Here is a 13,018-nt window from a genome sequence, read left to right on the forward strand (position 1 = left end):
CCTAGGTCTGGCAGAGCAGTACCTGGCATCCTATGAAAAGCTCATGTCACTCAAAACGTACTTATCTACTCATTTGGTTTTGTTCCTTTTCTATTTTCCTGGGAACTATTCCCTGCAGCCAAATGCCAACTACTCATTTTCAACGAGCTCTCGTTCTTGACAGAGACAAAGAGCACACCTGATGTGCTTTTTTCTGCCCCGATGAAATCTTAGGAGCTTCCTCATTCCACAGGTTCTCAGCCATGAAATAAAACGGTGCAACTTTTTGCAGGTTTTTCTATGTACATGGGAACATATGCAATTCTAGTTGTATTACCAAATACAATTGTTTCCTATTGTGTGCTAGTCACTCTCTGGCCCACGGTGTGGCATAATCCCAGTTCCAAACCGTTCCTGAATCCTATGGGGAGGGTCTTGACAGGGAACTGTCCTTACTGTTCAAATGGAGAAAATTCCACAAGAACAGATGAAAGCAGGTCTGCAAGCAAGTAGCCAACTTCATGGTTAGCAAGCAGGTGTTGGTGCAGAGTGTTGCAAGAGGCAGCCAAGAATGAAGTAAAAGGATATTGGTGGTGAAATTTGCAAAGGCTAGGGGATGGATCTGGTCATTGTTTTCACTCAAAGGGAGAGGCAAAGAGAAAGATCAGAAATGGTGTCGAGCTGTTTCAATACAAACAGGGGACTCCTACCTTGATCTCTGGAATTGAAGACAGGGGGGTGCTTATTGAGAGAGTGAGGGTGGAGGTAAAATTGGGGACTTGTGAAACCTTTGTGGGGCAGTGGGTTCTTGGTGTCTCTCACTCTTTCCACACATGCTGCATGTGTTCAAGAGTCTGCATTGTTACTTGCTCTTAAAGATCATTAGGAGCATAGTGATTTCATTTTTAATTACCTCCCTGCTGAGTGCTCCTCCACTGGTGTCCTTTGCTTTATGTTTGAGTTAAACCTATTCTGGATTCAGCTGTCTTTGGGTTACTGGTGTAAAGTAGAAGTGAGTGGCAGTTGTTATAGCAACTGAATTTGATAGCAGTTGGGGATACCTGTGGGGAATGATCATGAGCTTGAATAGTCGGTAAGCTTTTCTTGGGAAATTCGGCAGTCCTTTCAAGGCCTTTCTTGCAGTTTTTATTCTAACAAAGAACCTGTTCACAAATGTTCAGATTGTCTGAGGCGGTTACAAAACTTATAATAAGATAGTAGTAAGAACATTTGCTGATTTTGCTGATTCCCAGAGAACTAGAACATTGAGCTGTCTATTGTGGTTCTATTAAAGTTATGAATCAGATTTTACGGAGTCCAGGGTGCAAAGGGGTCTCACGCAAAAGCTCTGGTGATACTCTTTGTCTCCGACCTCCCTAGTAATCCTTCAAGACTGCATTCTCTTTCTGTCAGCAATCCAGCTCAAGCTCTGTTTCTTTCCTTCCCCCTGCTTGCCTTTTCAGCTGCAGTGTGTGCCTTGTTGTAATGCATAGAGGATCCCACCTATTGCTGCCCTGGATGTTGGGCAATGCTTAACCTCTATCATATTAAATTTCAAACCCAGTTCTTCACCTCATAAAATTTTGAATCTGAGGTCAATTACAGGTTTTTTTAAGATTTGTTTATGTATGTGAAAAATCAGAATTACAGAGAAAGAGGGACACACACACAGAGAGAGAGAGAGAGAGAGAGAGAGAGAGAGAGAGAGAGAGAGAAATTCACTCCTCAAATGTTTGAGATTGTAATGACTCTCCAAATAATCCTGTAATATCCAGCTGGTATTACAATATTGGTATTACAGATGGTATTGGTTACCATCTCTTGCTAAAAGAGACAGTAGAGTCAGGCATTAGAGTATGGAAGATAAAGTGACTACTTGGTTGCCCATATCCCATATCAAAATGCTCATTTGGATACTGGCTGTTTCACTTACAATCTAGCTTCCTGCCAATGCATCCTGTGAAGCAACAGATGAAGGTTTAAGGGTCAGGAATCCTGCGATCCCCATGGGAGACCTGGATGCATTTCCAGATTTCTGGATTAGAACTGGCTATTGCAGCTGTTTGTTGGACTAGTATATAGATGATCTCTCTCTCTCTCTCTCTCTCTCTCTCTCTCTCTCTCTCTCTCTCTCTCCCTCCCTCCCTCCCTCTGGCACATCACTTTCCAAACAGATGAAAACAAATAGAAAAGCATTAACTGCAAATACTTTTTGAAAAACAGACTGGGGTTAATGTTGTGGCATAACAAGTAAAGCTGTCAATTGCAATACCAGCATGCTTATGGACACTGGTTTAAATTTGGCTGCTCCATTTCTGATCCAGCTCCTGGCTAACATGTCTGAGAAAGCAGCAGAAGATGGTCCAACTCTTTTGCCTCTACACCCGCTTGAGAGACTGGGATGAATCTCCTGGCCCCTGGCTTTGGCCTGGCCTAATTTGGGCTATTGTGGCCGTTTACGGAGTGAGGGGGACAAGAGCTTTCTGTCATATCTCGTTAGCACCTCTCCCTGCTCCTCTGACAGACTAAAGCAGTCTTTTGGCCAGTATTTCTTAATCTAAGCTTGGCAGGAACTGGTTCCTAACACAAATGCTTGGGCCTCAGAGTTTCTAATTTGGTAAGTCTGTGAATGACTTCTAATTAAGAGAATATTTCCTGAACTTGGCTGGGTTGCACACTGGGTAGGGTAGCATCAATGCCACAGTGGCCATAGCCCTGGTTGCACATTGCAAGTCCCTAGGGACGTCTCAGCATGTCATGGCATGGGTCAGATCCATGCAATTTAAGTGAGAATCTTTAAAACCAGAGCATGGATCCGTTCCTGTTTTTCATCAAAAAAGCACAACGAGGAAGAGAACAAAGCAGTCAACTGAGAGGAGTGACTGTATCTTGAGAAGTCAGAGAAGGCTATGTTTTGGGAGTGTTTCTGGTGGTCACTTTTATTTTTGTTTCTTGTAAGGAAGAAAATATGCAGTTGTCACAACTTGGATGACCTAACAGGTCATATGCTAGGAGACAGGCTTCCAGTAGGGTGGTATTGGGAGTTGGGGTAGAAGTTTTAAGAGGTAGGTACTTGTGGGGGCCCCTTGGGTCTTTGAGGGGGCTACCCTTAGTTACTTATCAAGGGGTTAATTTGTCCCAGAGGATTCATCAAGGCCTGATGTGGACCTTTCTCTGGCTTCCTGTTTGAGATGTGATCACCCACATACCTGGCCCCTCCATGGTATGGTATCCTCTACCTGAAGGCCCCATCTGAGAATGAACCAGTAGACTTCCTCCTCACTGAGTGAACTTAGGTTTTGAACCTCTGAAACTGTAAGCTGCATAAGTCTCTTCTTCATGAAGTTAAGTTGCCTCTGGTGCTTCATTACAGGCACACAAAGATGGTTAAGACAGCAGGATAAAAATATGAACAGCTGGCTACAAAGTAAGGGCAAAGCTAGTTCATTTGGAAGAATTAGTTCTTTAAAGGCACAAAAATGAGTGGTTTACCATAGCTGGTGGGAAGACGGTGTGTACAGAGTCATGAGGGAGACTTGTATGAGTGAATGCAGGGATGTGATGGGTGGGCGAACATGAATTCTTGAGTGGAGGATGATGGATTTAATGTCGGAGAGAAAAGGGAGGTATTTTACTTCCAAGCAGGGAGCAATTTTAGAGGTAACGTTTAGTTACATAATGTGTCTTATTGCTGTGGATAGGATGAATTGAAATGAATTGTAACCAGGAAGGATTTTGTTAAAGACAAACTTTGCTGGTTGTTGTGAGATGCTAGCTGTTTCCTATTTTACTGTCCAGTGTGATGAGTTGAATGAACCAAAATTTACCGTGAGACATGGGTGAGCCGTGCCACCTGCTCTTTGTATCACTGTTGTGCTTCCTACGTCCCCATCCTTCCTCCTGTCTGCTGGTGTGTTGTGGTCCTCTATTTTGGGTAAATGTCCAAATGTAGATGCTAATAATTTTAAGAAAAATTAAGGAACATCAGCTATGGATACTCATTTTAAAAACTCCATTTATGTGAAAGGCTGTATTATAGAGAGAGAAGGAGAGACAGAGAAACTTGCGCATATTGGTTCACTCCTCAGATGACCACAATGACTGAAGGTAGGCTGGTCTGAGCGAAGCATTCCTTCCAGGTCTCCCACAGACGACATTTTTATTACAGATGAAAATTGCCTTAGAGGAGTCTGTGTTGTTTAAAGTGTCTATTTAAAAACAGTTATGCTAGATGTTTTTAGCATTTTTAAAAGGTAAAATATTTATTTATTTGGAATGCAGTGTGTGTGTGTGTGTGTGTGTGTGTGAGAGAGAGAGAGAGAGAGAGAGAGAGATTTCCATCCACTGGTTCATTTCCTGAATTGTCACAACATTGGTAATAGCTCCAGTCCAAAGCCAGAAACCAGGAGCTTCTTCTGGGTCTTCCACATGGGTGGCAAGGACCCAAGCGATTGGGCCTTTACTCACTGCTTTTCCAGATACCTTAGCAAGGAGCTGGCTCAGAAGTGGAGCATCTGAGGATCAAATCAGCACCAAAATTAGATGTCGGCATTGTGGGCTGTGGCTTAACTGCTATGCCACAACACAAGCCTCATTTTTTAAAAACATTTTTTTTTATTCTTAAAATAATCCTGAAGGAAAATGTTGGAATTTTACATCTGAAATGCACATGAATTTTGTCCAATGTGTGTTTAGATAAATATATTAAGGAAAATCATCTTACAACTGGAGGAATGGAATAAGTCATTCAAGGTTAGAAAGAACATTTAAAAAGAACATACTTTCTTTAGACAATGAAGATTATGTCATTCAGATAAATTCTACCACAGATAATGAAAGGTGTTGTACATTTGATAATAAGACTGTGATTGAAAAGAACAATGGTAGCATTTCTGGACTAGTGATAAGAAAACATCCATTCCAAATTGGGCAGGTGAACTCATAGCTTAATAAATGTAACGTAAGCGTCTTCAAAATCTACTGAAGTGCTTAGACACATGTTTTAGTAGACTTAGGAAAGGAAATCATGAGCACAATTAGCTAGAAGTCCCCTAAAAGAAATGCATGTAAGTTGCCCGAATTCATTTCTTGGATGTAGTTTTGATCTTCATAGATTTATGAAATTCCATACACAGTTTGTGTCCAGATTTAAGTAATGTATGTGTCAATTTTTCAAGGTGTTCCTATGATTAGGTAGAAATACGGGGAAGTAGGCTAAAATTTGGCTAACTCATAGATGCTTAAATTCCACCTCCTTCCACTTACCCCAAATATTAATTAATTCCAAGCTGGAAGTGGGCACCTGGAGGTAATAGGACTTTGCAATTGGTCATATCTGGGTTGTTAGTTCCATCAGTGGCAAGAGAATCTTACATAGATGATTTCAAACTTAACAACTTGCATTTTCCTCTGCAGCAGAGAGCTAACATGTATGATAGCCATTGGACTCAGATTTGTATGGAATCGAATCACACTCCAGGATGGAGCAATATAAAGATAATAAACTTAGACTAGGACAACTGGGCTAGTAGGTAAAGGTTAGAGTTTATTTTTACATGTACTCTAGGGGTTTTGTCCAGTTTTGTGTTACTTAAAAACTCCAGGCTGAAACTGGCTCGTCATTTGACCTCTTGGCAAAAGTAGTTTCAAAGTTGTGTGGAACCTTGACTGTGATTGCTTTGCCAGCCATTAAAGTCTAATATTCTTTGGAGTTCCTTTGAGAAACTGTTTATGAAACGTATCATGATCTCAGTTACCTAACACAGAGCTAAATCACTCATCTCATCCATCAAACTCTACTTCAAATAACTTGTTGCTGTCTGAGGAAAATAAGATTTATCCTCAAAACATGAGAACTGACTGTATTCAGAAAGTTCAAAAGTGGCAGTGGCTGCAGGTTCAAAAAGCATTTCTGGGAAAGGGGTTGCTGCTGCTTTGAAAAAGATGCCAGAATGTCAGCAAAGTGCTATCTGTTACAAAGAAAGATCGTGTTTTCTAGGGTGACAGCTTGAATAGATAGGAGTAATCTATGTAGACTTACATATTACTTTAATTTTACAGTGCTCAGAATACTTTTATTAAAGGGAAAGGATATACAGTAACAGGATACAACAAAATATTTATAAAATATCTATAGTTTATAAATAATAGTATATGGAACATGTGAAGATTCACTACATAATTTTTTCTTTTTTGAAATAACGTTTTTAATTTATACTATAATCAAAGGCTTAGCTTCACTAGATAAAGAGTTCAACATGCAGAAAGTGAGAATGCCATCATTTAGCAGGGATTTAGACAAGGGGTAAAAGCCATCAAATGAAAAAATGTGTGTTACACTTATGTAGTAAGTCTATACGGCACCACAGGCAGCAGCTTAACACACTGTGCTGCTCCGCCAAGCTCACAGTTTACTTAGTAACAAAGGGTGCTTTCATAACCTCTGAAGTCCATTTTGATTTCCTTTTCAGCCCACCATTTTTTCTCCCCTCATACTGCTGAACATTTTACTTACTATTCTTTTTGCTTTTTAGTATTTCATCATTTTCAAAGCTGCAGCATAGTTGTTACTGTTGTTCCTTCATGGGTTCAGCCACCTGCTACAGTGCCACTGTTCCATATAGCCGTTGGTTTGGGCCTTGGCTTTTCTATCTTCCATCGGATTTCTTGCTAAAGTGCCTAGGAAAGCAAGAAATGATGGCCCAAGTGCTTGGGCCCCTGCATCCATGTGGGAGACCTGGAAGAAGCTCCAGACTCCTGACTTCGGCCTGGACCAGCCCTGGCTGTTGCAGTAATTTGGAGACTGAATCAGCAGATGGAAGATCTCTCCCTCTGCTTCTCTCTCTCTCTCTCTCTCTCTCTCTCTCTCTCTCTCTCTCTCAGCTCTGCCTTTTAAATAAATAGAAATAAGTGTTAAAGAAAGTAACAGCATTATTTAAACCTAAGGTAATTCGCAGAAGTAGCTAGAACAGTATCTCCATTTTACAAATGAGGAAACCGGGGTATATAGATGTGAAATAATTGTCTAGCCATATAATTAGTAGGCGCGGTAACCAAAATTCTAACTCAGGGAGGATTGATGACAAATTTTGTGCGCTGAAGTTTAATGTCATGCCGTCTCTTAAGAATACATGTTGTATTGTTAGTTTACTCCCCACATAGCCACAATGGCCACACCTCATATACCTTCATGACGAATCCAACTCTGCTTGGATGTGTGTGTATGTTCGGTGTTTGTGGTTTGATAGTCCATGTCGGATATTGTTGTCTTTCTCTGAGAGGTGAGTGAGAGAAGATTTGGGTTAGTGCAGTGTCTCTGGCAGAGTTACAAAATTAGTAAGTGCTGCATCTGGTTTCTGGCCCTTTCTGCTTCACAGTTTGCAGCGCTGGTCTTCTGTTAAATTAGAGTAGATGCCCTTTTCAAAGCCTTTTCTGAGTTCTGGGATGGGACAGGAAAAAAAGGTACCTTTCATCTTATCTAATTGGATCTTCCCAATGGCCCATGTGGAAAAATTATTTTCTTGTTCTACAGGCAAAAAAATTGAAGATGAGAGACATTAAGTAGTACATGAATCACAAATTTAATAATGAAAACGCTAAGCTTCCATTCCTGATGATTTCAAATCTTATTTTTGTTGCTTACTCCTGGCTTCTTCCCTAGCCAACATAATTCCGTTCTCTACCACCTGTTTGTGTTTTTCCTTTTGTAGAATCTTATCTGTCAGCAATGATCTCTATGTTTGTTTACTTCTTTGTTGTTTGTTTTCTCTTCTGGGATTGTAAACTCAAACAAAAGAGGGACTGTGTTTTGTTAATGTCTGCACAATCAGCCATTTCCTTGAGACTGGAATATAGTAATCATTGAATAAAAATATCGATTGCCTAAAAATCTGACTCTAAAATCTATTTTCTTTTTGCTAGGTAGACTTACAGAGTGATCCTTTTCCTGGTAATTGAAATTACAGCCAAGTGTGAAAGCTAGAGGCTGTAACTCTAACTTTAGAGAGCTGCTAGTGGCTGGGGCCAGACACGTGTGGCAAGGGCTGAGCTTGGCAAAGTATTCCTTCAAAGCTTTCACTACTCGAATATAAGTCACTCTAAGAAGGGAGTAAGAGAAAAGGTGTTGCTGTATTTCAGATACATGAATAAAGCTGTTTAGTTGCTTTCTTCACTTTCTGTCTGCCACTGGGGGCCAGGGGACAGCACTCAGAGAAAACCAGCGTGTAAGTTCTGAGTGTGCAAGAAGGTGCTACACTCGTTTCAGTCCTCCCTTAGGACATTTGCTTAATTATTGGCCTTAACCACCTAACTATTATGAGAGTACCAGGCAGAAATGGGGGCACAAATTAGAATTATTTCAAGCTTTTGTCTCCCACTAAATGTGGAAAATTAATCCTATAGTTGTTTTCAGTCTTAGGTTATTGAGGAAAAAAAAGCTTACATTAGAAGCAAGATACTGCCCTCCCAGGGTAAGCTGGATAACATGGTCCAACCTGGGGAAACTGTGTGATCAGTGGTCACAGTGAGGCTTTCAGTGGTCTGAGCCGGTGAGCTCTGCTTGCCCTTGTGGCTGACCAAAGATGCTGCTGCTTCCAGGTCCAGCCAATAGATTGAAACGATCACTTTTCTTCCCTTTCTTGCTGCTGTGCCCTGGAGGAATCAGAACAGAGGGGGATGGAGAGGTGCATAGGATAAATAGACCCCTCTTTCTTGCCCCAACTCAAAGTATCTTAAGCTGCAGGTTTAAGGGAGGGAGGCCCATTTCAGATCAGTCATGGGAATGATATGAAGTTTAGGAAGATGATGGAGTTGAATAGTATCACACAAATGAGGCTGTTAGGAAAGACATTACGTTTCAGGAAACAGGGATTTTTTTTTTTTTTTTTACTATTGGAAAGCCGGATATACAGAGAGGAGGAGAGACAGAGAGGAAGATCTTCCATCTGATGTTTCACTCCCCAAGTGAGCCGCAACAGGCCGGTGCGCGCCTATCCGATGCCGGGAACCTGGAACCTCTTCCAGGTCTCCCACGCGGGTGCAGGGTCCCAAGGCCTTGGACCGTCCTCGACTGCTTTCCCAGGCCACAAGCAGGGAGCTGGATGGGAAGTGGAGCTGCCGGGATTAGAACCGGCGCCCATATGGGATCCCGGTGCGTTCAAGGCGAGGACTTTAGCCGCTAGGCCACGCTGCCGGGCCCGAAACAGGGCTTTCATGTAGCACAATTGGAGAATTAGTTGTTGGAAAGTACAGCTCTTTCTCATTTCTAACAAAAGAAATTGAAACTGCATTAAGCTGTTATCGTAATGGACTTTGAAAGGAACATTATCTAGGACTGGTCCTTAGGCAAAAATTGTTTAAATTAAGGATATTTTGGCAGTTCAGTGTACCAGCCAGTTTTCAATTTTGTCTTCATGGTAAACACAGAGTGTGAGACCTAATATTTTGTTCCAACACTAACTAAATGCCAAATCTCACATTGCCTCTTGGTGGCCCTCAGTGTATTTCATCTGTATTGCCGTTCTAATGTAATTAGAGTACAAAGAAAGGGAACTTTGTTAAGGCTTGCTGCAAGAAAGAGAGCCCAGTGGCTTGTGCTTTTGGTTAAAAAGGCGTGACAAGGGTGTGTGTCTTAGACAAATCTCAATTCTAGCAATATAATCAAAGGTCTTTAACAAACATAAATATTCCTGATTGTTTGCTTGTCTGTATGGCAGTTTGTATTAGAGTTAGCATTAATGGATCAGCATGCTTGGTGCATGGTTCAGTTCAGTAAATGTCTGCCAGAAAAATAGTAGGGTTTTAACATGGTAGTGCCTCGGACTCATAAGCAAGGGTGTTGATTAAATTCTTATTTGCTGCTGACCCTCTCCCAGGAATGTGTCTTTGTTGTATGTTTCATGAACAAAGTCTGTTCATGGATGTTGATCGTAGCATTTAATAACAGTAGTACTATTTAAAAATTGCATTTTTACTTTAGAACTTGACGTGCTCACTTTTTTCTTAATAGCTTTTATTAAAGTACAAGTTCATGAGTTTTGGCAGGTGTGCAATTACATAACCCACACCTCTCTGAAGATACAAAACATCACCCCAGAGAGTTAATTCATGTGCCTTCTCAATAACGTCCTGCCCTTCCACTCAGCGACTCTGGTTCTGGCTTCTATAATAGGCTAGTTTTTGCATGTTCTGGAAATTTCTTTACAAATATGTGTTATGATTGTGTGCCTCATTTCTTTCGCTCAGAATAATGCTCTGAGAGTCCATGTGTTGGAAATATCTGTGGTGCATTCTTTATTAAATCCTGAGTAGCATTTCATTGTATGCATAAACTAGAATTTCTGTAATGAATCATTGTGTTAACTGGCTATCCAAATTGTTTTCTTTTTTCTTTGCTAATATGAGTAAAGTTACTATGTCTATTTATGAACACCTTTCTCTTTCCTTTATCAAATATCTGAGAGTGGAAATAGTGGGTTGTATTCCATACTTATGTTAAAATATATTATAAATGGCCAGATTTTTCAAGGTAATTTACCATTTTACACTTCTGTGAGTAACATATAAAAATTCTGTTTTTTTTTTTGTGGTAATTGGTATTCCCTATATTTTTATTTCTGATGACAGGCAATGTGGTTTTATATGGTTTTCTGATGTCTAACACAGCATTTTCCTTGAACTTGTTGGGCCTATTTCTAAATCTATGTTTTGTGGAGTATCCATGTAGAAGTTATTTTTTCCTTAAAAGAAATGGAGGAGGGCTGAGGAGGAGAAGGAAGAAGAAAAGGAAGGGAGGGAGGGAGGGAGGAAGGCAGGGAGGGAGGGAGGGAGGGAGAGAGAGAGAGAGAGAGAAAGAGAGAGAGAGAGACAAGGAGCACAATTACATTCTCCCATTGACGAGTTGGCATCACAGATGTTCACGTTTCCTGGGGCTGGACCAGCGCTGATGCTGAGAGCCAGGAACTGAATCAATGTCTCCCACTTGGGTAACAGAAACCCAGTTATCTCAGTTTCCAAAGTTTGCATTATCAGGAAGCTGGAGTCAGGAACTGGAGTCAGGAATCTGACTCCAGTATTCTGCTGTGGGATATGGCCATTTTAACTGGTTTCTTAACCATTAGGTTGTATGCTGCTCGTTTTCGTTTTTGATGGATAGTTGTACTGGCTGTACAATTCTCAGTTAACAGTTGTCATCTTTCAGCATTGTTAGTATGTCATCCCACAGCTTTCCTTTAACCTCCATGTTATCTAGTAAAAAACGCGCTTTTGATTTTATTGAGAATCCCTGGAACATGATAATCCCACTGACTGCTTTTAGAAGTTTATTTTTGACTTTTAATATATTTCTGGGAATGGAGCTCTTTGAGTTTATCTTACATGAAGTTTGTCAATTTCATGAATGTATATATATTTTTTAAATGAAGATTGGCAACTCAGATATTTTTCAGCCCACTTCTCTTGTTAATCACTTGAGAAAGAACTCTTCTCTTTAGAAAGTAGTTTGATTCAGATTTCTTTTATGGTAACAAACAACCTGAGGAACCCGCTATGGCAAATCAGTTATTCACTTGCCATCACTTTTCTCCAGCGCCACATGCTCATGGTTTCTAGGCTTTTTTTGGGATCTTGTGACTAGAGGGTGGTTCGTTCTCTAACCCAATACTCAATGAATTCTCAACATGTTCGACTGAAACATCTGGAGTGAATTATGTTTTCTGCCATTACCCTCCAACCATGGGATACAAGTTGGCAGCGTCTCTTCAATGTAGGAGATTGCTGTAGGGTCTTTGCTAACCTAGCCGTTATGAGTAAGGCTGACCTTAGTAGGTAGGTCTTGGACCTGAAGTGCAAACCTCCACACACAGCTATATTTATAATATACTGGACTGTTGTGTAGGGAAATGACCTGCATTACTTTGAATGTCATTTGACTCTATTCCTTTAGTCCATGTAAGTGTTTGCATTGTTGCTGAGTTCCTTCTGACACAGCAAATGCTGCTGTAAGGGACATACCCCAGACTGCTTTTAGTTGACAAAATTCCCAGGGGTTATCTATTCTGTAATGCCATCAACTCAGCAGGATTATGGTTGTAATAATGTAGGTGCCACAGAAATGTGAAATTGGAGAGGAATGAATGTGTGAGCAAGAAAATGGGTGGCGGATTCTAAAAATATGATTTCCTTGCTGATAGTTTTACTGGGAACGATCCTGTGAATCTTAATCCTTTCCCCTAAAATGTCTGAGGAGTCCCACAGGGCTTATGTTCTTAAGGTTATTTCTGTTCTGAGGCTAATGCTTTTCCTAAATTTGTTCAATTCTGGATTATCTTTCTATCTTAGTATAAGCAAAGTCTAGTTTGCATTCATTGACCTAGATGTAAAATTCTCATTTGCAATTTCCACATTCATAAAAGCCTCATGCCTGTAAGGGAAGCAGCGGAGTTCTCTGAAGATTAAAGTGCAGGTGGGAAATACAGAGGAGGAGGCAATGAGACCATTTCATTATAGTACACAACAGCTTCCAACCGAATGGTAGACTGTGTTCCTAAAATGTTCCTTATCCAGCCACACAACAGCACTTGCCAAAGACTGAATGTTGATGCGTTTCTCCACCTATTGCCGCTGAAGTCACATTTTAGAATCCTAATCCCCAGTGTGATTTTGTTAGGAAGGGAAAGTTTGGGATGATTTCATCATGATCGTGGAACCCCCATGAGTACAATTAGTCTTTTATACATGGAGTCTGGGCAAGATTGCGCGTCTCTTTTTTTCACGTGAAGATTTGGAGGGAAGATTATGAGTAAGTGAGCCAGGAAGTGGCCTGGCCCCCACCAAACACCTTATCTGCTGGTGCCTTGATCTTGCTCTTGCAGACTTCACTGTTGTGGGAAATAAACCACAGTGATGCTGTTTTTGTCACAGCAGCTGAAATGGACAATAGAAATGTTTCATTGGTCATTTCAACCCATTGTGTGCCCTGGCCTTGCACTGTGTTATAAAGTCCTCTCTCCCCTATGTGTAGTCTGTCATCTCTTCTCTCTCT

General features: G+C 40.8%; 1 protein-coding gene across 4 annotated transcripts in view; it reads left to right on the forward strand.

The window, feature by feature from the left end:
- Positions 1-13,018, forward strand: part of DGKI (diacylglycerol kinase iota) — a 402,429-nt gene that overhangs the window by 137,912 nt on the left and 251,499 nt on the right. The window lies entirely within an intron of this gene.

This window comes from Ochotona princeps, chromosome 25 (genome assembly GCF_030435755.1).
Source record: "Ochotona princeps isolate mOchPri1 chromosome 25, mOchPri1.hap1, whole genome shotgun sequence".
In the NCBI taxonomy this organism is placed as follows: domain Eukaryota; kingdom Metazoa; phylum Chordata; class Mammalia; order Lagomorpha; family Ochotonidae; genus Ochotona; species Ochotona princeps.